General features: G+C 45.6%; 2 non-coding genes across 2 annotated transcripts; both read right to left on the bottom strand.

Moving 5' to 3' along the window:
* Positions 1-1518: 1518 nt before the first annotated feature.
* Positions 1519-1682, bottom strand: LOC130104254 (U1 spliceosomal RNA). Its single transcript, XR_008809464.1, has one exon. It is a non-coding gene; the product is annotated as a U1 spliceosomal RNA (small nuclear RNA).
* Positions 1683-2085: 403 nt separating this feature from the next.
* Positions 2086-2270, bottom strand: LOC130104287 (U2 spliceosomal RNA). The gene has a single exon (XR_008809475.1). It is a non-coding gene; the product is annotated as a U2 spliceosomal RNA (small nuclear RNA).
* Between the last annotated feature and the right edge of the window lie 5437 nt (positions 2271-7707).

Genomic DNA, 7707 nt, shown 5'->3' with positions numbered 1-7707 from the left:
ACCTAGAGTCTGTTGGATGTACTTCCGTGAAAAGTCCAACCTAGAACAATTCAGGAGAGTACCATCCTCTTTTGTCTTGAAGTTAAAACGCACGCTGTGGTGCCTTCTCACGCCGGCACGAGCAGCCGACATGTTGAAGGCACCACAAGCCTGCTGCGGCTAAAACCCAACAATAAATATAAAAAAAAAAAAAATTTAAACCTGCTTACCTTAAAACAAGAAGATTCCTCATAGAACGAGTCGTCACCTAAAAGCCGCTTGTCAATGTACCTCCTGAAGGGTGTGTGTCCCGTGTGACAAGCAACACACGAGACCAAGGTCCCACAAGAGGCGATCGCTGTCTCAGACGTCTGACCAGACCACGTGATCTTAGCCAAAAGGCCGAGAAGCGATGACACAATGACGCAGAGGCGGGAGAGCCGGCAAAAGCCACGCCCACCTGGGCCGCGGTGAGAGGGTCTAAGGTCGCCAACAAACAAGAATCTCAGCTCAGATTGGTTGTCACACCGAAAATGGATCACAACAGAGTGCACAACACGACACTCTGGAGTGTAACCTGGGATTTTGGATCATCAACATTCTGCCCTAAAAGTGAGCGGGCAGACCAAAGCGTACGTCGTAGAGACTTGAAACTCTGACGGATGGTAGTACCCGCCCGGTCTACAACATTACCAAGGCTCGCCCCGATCGGCCCCAGGGTGGCGCTGCAGCGATCAAAAGTACGAAATGGCTCGTAACTCCTCGACCGTCCGTCGCAGACCCAAGTGTCTTACATGACCGGAATCCTTGGCTCGGGCCGAACAAGACGCACGCCTCGGATTGGATGGTCGCGCTGGCGAGATTTTCGGGTATTTTGGATTTTCTGAAAAACCTACTTTTGCACACTAGTCCTAGGTTTTTTGCCCGATCTGACCCAAACCGGTGCAGAAAGATTCTCTGGAGTCTGACTGCCAACAGTGATCATGAAAAAAGTCGGAATTTCCATTCGCGTTGGCGACCGGACGCCAAAACGTTGGGAGTTGGCGAGGCGGGCTTTACTTAAATGGCTATAACTCGCCAACGGAATGAGACAATTACACCCAACTCGGTACACCTGTGTACGGGCTCAGCCTGTGGTCACGTGAAAAGGGATGCGGCGACTGGCCACTTGGTGGCGCTGTAAACAGAAAAAACAACAACATGAATACGGCCATAGACGGCTGTATATCACGTGATGTTTCACACATGCACAAGGTATTCATACCACATGATAGACCTCCTCATTACGAACAACTTTGCCTCCAGGACAACTGCTGTGAATCAAATCGTTTGTTAAATATTGGAGATTATTTGAAGAAGAATAAAACAAATCCATTTAAACAAAAAAGAAAAAACCTCCTTTCACAGAGGTTGTTTTATATCTCCCGATCAACCACTGCAGTTAAAATTATCTGGACTTCCTAGGTCATCAACTATCAGAAGAAGAAGAAGAAAAACATAAGTGGAACTTTAACAATCTGCTCTTTTAACCAGTGTGTCCAGGGGAGAGCGCGAACGCAGTCCCCCACTACCATAACTTATGCAGTCGAGATTCCCACATTTGGGGAATTCGCAGGGGTCAGCACAACCGGAGTGCAATGACCGAGCCTCGCCCTGGGTGAACCACCTTCCTGATCATGGTGTCTCCCCTTCCAGGTAAGTATGAATTCCCAGGCCTTCAGTCAGAAGCACCCTGTCCCTCTTCGCAATCCTCACCAACGGTTTGACAATCAAACACACACACACCCCTGATTCAACTCATCAGCTCGTTAGTAAAGACTCCAAGAGATAAGAGAGACATCAAAAATGTGCAGTGGCGGGCTTTTTTGTTGTTTTTTCATGCTCCGGCTCCGTGAGCCAAAAATCTATTTAATACGCAGTCCCCGGATAGTGGACGAATCAGATATTAAACGGATAGGAACAGAGTTTTTTTTTTTTACACCACGATTCTACCTTTACTAGTATGGTATATGATCACCTACAACACCCATACACGACAATACACACTACTTCCATTAACACCTGCTGCCACATAACACCAAAACATTTCATTCATTGAACACTTTAGGGGGATGCACCGTTCCCAGAAGTACTGCAATACCGGGTCGATGCGTGGAGTGGACGGAGCAAGCCCCTATTCCATCTCCCAGCTCCAAAAAGCAATTTAATATATGGTGCCCGGGTAGGGCACGTATCAGATATTAAACTGATAAGAACAGATTTTTTTATTATTATTTTTTTTTAAATATTATTTCTCATACATTCTACATATATCCATCATATTACAATTCAAACAAATTTTTCCACCTTTCTCTAGCAGCATGTTTCCCCCACCTTTGACTATCCCACCTAATCCTTCCCCTTAATTCAGCCTCCACACCCCGTTTTACTCCCTCTGCCGAATTTTTCCCCTTCCCCCTACTTATACATTTCCTTTCCTCCCACATTCCTTTCTTTATCAAACTCATTATTAACCAAAGCAAAAATATATCTTTCCCTTCACCCCTCTTGCACCTAATGCCCTCCATTATATTCTCACTAGAAACCTTAAAGCTACCTGAAATCATTCTTAATAACCTCTCACCCTTTGTCCACACTCTCTGAGCAAAGGCACACTCCCAAAATGTGTGCCTGATAGTCTCTTCCCCAGAACACCCCTCTCTGGGACAACTTCCATCCTTAGCTGACCCATGCCTGTACATAATCTCTTTCACTGGTAGACGCCTCAAAAAACATAACCAATTAAGATCTTTTAAACTATTCTCAAGGTTTTTTGGCTGAATATTCATCCACACCAACTGCGGAACCCCAACCTGAACTACACTGGACACCCTTTCTCTTACCATCCCATACAACTTCCTCTGCTCCAAACAAACTTCCACCTCCTTACTCTCAGGATATTTACTCATCCATCTAGCGGCATGCTTGTAGTGCCAAGGCTGCACCTCTGCTCTTGGACCATCGTTGGACCACCTCATTACATGCCTCGCCTGATAAGAGAAAAACAACCTAAGAAAAAAACATGATGGATGCTTCAATGGCTCAGCTAACTGTGCTAGAATGGAAGACACAAACAAGCAATCAAGTTTTAAAGGTATATGAGGCACATCCCGTCCTCCTTTGCTAACAGGGTTGAACATTTCAGACCTCTTCACGTATTCATACCTCCCACCCCAAACAAAATTAAATAGCAACCTCATTACCACCTTCCTCATACATGCTGGTAAAGGATAAATGTAAGCTAAATACTGAAACACTGGCAACATATCCATCTTCAGTATCAAAACCTTCCCCATCAATGTCAACCTCCGCCCCTTCCATCTAGCCAGCCTCATCTGTGCTGATGCAATACGGCCAATCCAGTTCAAAGTTGCTGACCCTTCATTCTGAAAACTTATGCCCAAAATTTTAACAGGGCCCTCACACACCTGCAGACCACCAATTCCATCTCGTCTCTGTTTAAACCTTCCAAAGAACTTGACAGATGACTTTGAAATGTTTAAACAACCCCCGGACGCTAAAGAAAACTCCCCAAATAAGTACAAAGCTCTTTCGAGACACTTATCTGACTCCAACAGCAACGTAGTGTCGTCCGCATACTGTGATAACTTAACTACAGTACCCTTGCCGCCAGGTATCGTCAAGCCCTTTATCCTACCATCTATTCTGATTGCCTCTGCCACCGGCTCCATATAAAGAATAAAGAGTAATGGTGAGAGAGGACACCCCTGCCTCACACCCTCCTTTATCTCAAAACCCTGGCCTAACCTCCCATTCACCTGGACCAAACAACTAGCTTCTTTATACAGCGTTCCAATCCATCCTATGAAGACTTCCCCAAACCCCATCCTCTCCATAACCTTGAACATAAACCATCTATTTACCCTATCAAAGGCTTTAGCTTGATCTAGACTGACCACCATCAATGGAAGGTCCCTATCTTCAGCCCACGCAATGGCATCCCTAATAAGCTGTAAGTTCCATTTAGTACTGCGACCCACTACCCCACATGTTTGATCAACATGCACTACATGAGGTAGGGCTTTCTTCAGTCTGTCTGCCAAAAGTTTTGCTATGATCTTGTAGTCCACAGTTAGCATTGTAAGCGGCCTGTAATTAGCAATATCTGCCCTTTCACCTTTTTTATAAAGAAGGGTCATAACCCCGGTTGACATTGAGCCCTTTATTTTTTTGTTCTCCAACACCTCCCTAACCATCTCCACCAAATAAGGGCCTAATACATTGAAAAATCTGACATAAAATTCAACCGGTAAGCCATCAACCCCTGGTACTTTACCTTTACCCATCCGCTTCAATACTCCCTGGACCTCTTCGATTGTTATAGGGGAGCTCAACTCTTCCTTTACATCCTCCGGAACTGTATTTGCCAGAAAATTAACAAACATTTCACTTTTCTCTACAACTATATTTCTTTCACTAAAAAACTGTTTGAAATGCTCTTCTACATATTCACTTATTTCCTCTGTTTTTGTCAAAATCACTCCCTCCTTATCTTTTAACTCAACAATTGCTTGCTTCTCTTTACGATCCCTCACAGATCTAAAAAGGGCTGCATTACAACTTTCCCCGTTCTCACGAGTCTCCTGTCTTCTTTTAAACAAAAACCTTTTAGCTTGGTCTTCATAAACCAACCTTATCTGTCTCTTCAGGGAATGAACCACGTCCCAGTCAAAAGTACCCCCAACATTGTACTCTTCAAACTTCAACTCTAAATCTCTTTGCAAAGCACCTGCCTGTCTCCAAATCTTCCTCATCCTTCTTTTACAGTATTTAACAATCCACTCCTTTGAGCGGCTCTTAACCATTTCCCACCATCCCCCGACATCGCTATACAGGACCTTTAACCCCTCCAACCCCCTAAAAAAGAATACATACTCATCACAAAATTGTTTCTCATTCAATACCTCAATATTCATCCTCCAGTACCCCTTACCAAACCTTAAATTATTCCCTTTAACTACAAACCAAACCATTTCATGATCAGAAAAAAACACAGGCCTTACTCCACCCCTTTCCAAAACAAAAGTCTTAGAAAAAAAAACATAATCTAACCTTTTCTCCGCCCCTCTAGAGTTCCTCCACGTTGTTACACAAACCTTTGGATTAACCCCTTGGCCCCCATCTACCAACCCATGCCCTTGCAGAACCCCTTCCAACACCGACAGACTACTGTCCTCTATATCTTTCAATTGCAAATTAAAATCCCCTCCCATTATAATTTGCTTATTGGTGGCACAAACTGTTAACAACATTTCAAACATCTCCCTTCTCTCATCAACAGTTTGAGGAGCGTAAACTGAAAGCAATCTATATTCTCCCCCCCTCCACTTTACATCAGCCCCAATCACCCTCCCCGGAGAAACAATGAAATGATTTATGACTTCAATCTCTTTATCCCAAAACAAAATCCCCACCCCTGAAGAATAAACCCCACCCACACTCCATACTGCTCCACCTCTCCCCCACTCTTTTGTAAATTTCCTAGAATCCTCTAGACTCTTTAAATGAACTTCTTGTAAAAAAAACACATTACACCTATAATTCCCTAAAAAAGAAAAAACAGCTTTACGCTTCACTGTGTCCCTAATACCTCTAACATTTATGGACCCCACAGTCAATTCATCACTGCAGAACATTTATTCTGCCAGTGGAGTCCCCTTTGTCTCTTGTCCCTCCACACTTGTGGACCCAGTGTCACTGACCACCAAATCTGACCAGCGAGTAGGAACCTCGCTAAGGCCCACTGAATCATCCATCTGATCCTCATCATCGCTGCTAACATTCCCCTCTGTCAGCAGAAATAAGGGCCTAGCATTGTCCATCTCAAGCCCCTCTTGACTGTCTGTGGACGAGGTATCCTCTGAAAAGCTTAACTTTAACATCTTTTCAGCTCTCGCCCTCTTGCCAGGTCTCTCCTTTATCTTTTCTGCCTTCCTAACCAGCTGACTTTCTTCACCTCTCGATCCCTCTAGGAGGCCTTGTCCCTCCACCTCCATCACGCTTTCCATGTCATTTGGGCGCTGCTCTGTGACTCTGAAATGTTTCCCATCCAATGCCTCCAAGAAAGCAACCATCACATCTTCCACTTCCTCAGTCGCATTACCTTCCTCCGCCGCTTTGGCCCCCTCCTTTCCCTCCACAACTGCCATCTTCTCCTTTGCATGTTGCACCATGACATCTTGTTGGCCAACCTCCTCCATCTGTCTCTCTGTTTCTTCCACACCCCATCCTCTGCCATGCTGCCTCCAACCCACCTTACAATCCTTCATCAAGTGGTCTAATGAGCCGCAGCTGTGGCAAGTCTTAGGAACGCTGCAATCTTTTGCCGTGTGACCTAGCTTGGAACACCGCCGACATCTTTCTTCACCACACCTGCCATCAACGTGCCCGTACCGTCTACACCTCCTACAGAAAGGGGGCTGCCGAGAGTAGAACAGAAAACCTTTATCAGCCCCAATGTTGAAATATGCAGGAGGGTGCATCAACCCCTCAAAACCACTCTCGTCAGTTCTTAAAAGAACTTGGAATTGTCTTTTCCCAGTCCATAAACCAACACCATCTTTTAAATATCTTGCAGGTGTGAGGACTTCAGCATAATTAGCAAGGAACGTCATCAGAGCTTCATCAGTAACGTATGGATTGAACATGTGCAAAGTGATGACTCTAAAATTGGGTCTGTCAAGGCTTACCACATTGAATTTCCCCATGATACCTTCTTTGCCACTCTTTCCAACCTTATCCATCACATCTTTGTACAATTCCACAGTACTCAGCGTTACATCAAAGCATTTTTCCATTCTGTTGGTCTGCAAGCAGTACACATCCTCCACTTTCAACTTCATCTTGTCCAAAAGTATAACCCGTGCAAACACTTCTCTTTCCATCATTTCCATCACAGGCTCCTTCATTTGGAAACGCAAAGTGTTTCTCAGACCCGCCCTTGGGACTGAAGGCGCAGCTGCACCTGCCATCATCCTTCTCCAAAGATCAAAAAGACAACCACTTGATCTTAGCCAAAAGGCCGAGAAGCGATGACACAATGACGCAGAGGCAGGGGAGCCGGCAAAAGCCACGCCCACCTGGGCCGCGGCGAGAGGGTCTAAGGTCGCCAACAAACAAGCTCAGCTCAGATTGGTTGTCACACCGAAAATGGATCACAACAGAGTGCACAACACGACACTCTGGAGTGCAACCTGGGATTTTGGATCATCAACATTCTGCCCTAAAAGTGAGCGGGCAGACCAAAGCATACGTCGTAGAGACTTGAAACTCTGACGGATGCTAGTACCCGCCCGGTCTACAACATCACCAAGGCTCGCCCCGATCGGCCCCAGGGTGGCGCTGCAGCGATCAAAAGTACGAAATGGCTCGTAACTCCTCGACCGTCCGTCGCAGACCCAAGTGTCTTACATGACCGGAATCCTTGGCTCGGGCCGAACAAGACGCACGCCTCGGATTGGATGGTCGCGCTGGCGAGATTTTCGGGTATTTTGGATTTTCTGAAAAACCTACTCCTAGGTTTTTTGCCCGATCTTACCCAAACCGGTGCAGAAAGATTCTCTGGAGTCTGACTGCCAACAGTGATCGTGAAAAAAGTCGGAATTTCCATTCGCGTTGGCGACCGGACGCCAAAACGTTGGGAGTTGGCGAGGCGGGCTTTACTTAAAT

This window comes from Rhinichthys klamathensis, unplaced genomic scaffold, assembly GCF_029890125.1.
Source record: "Rhinichthys klamathensis goyatoka isolate OS25496 unplaced genomic scaffold, OSU_Roscu_1.1 h1tg000306l_1, whole genome shotgun sequence".
Taxonomy (NCBI): domain Eukaryota; kingdom Metazoa; phylum Chordata; class Actinopteri; order Cypriniformes; family Leuciscidae; genus Rhinichthys; species Rhinichthys klamathensis.
This window is presented reverse-complemented; position numbering and strand designations above follow the sequence as displayed.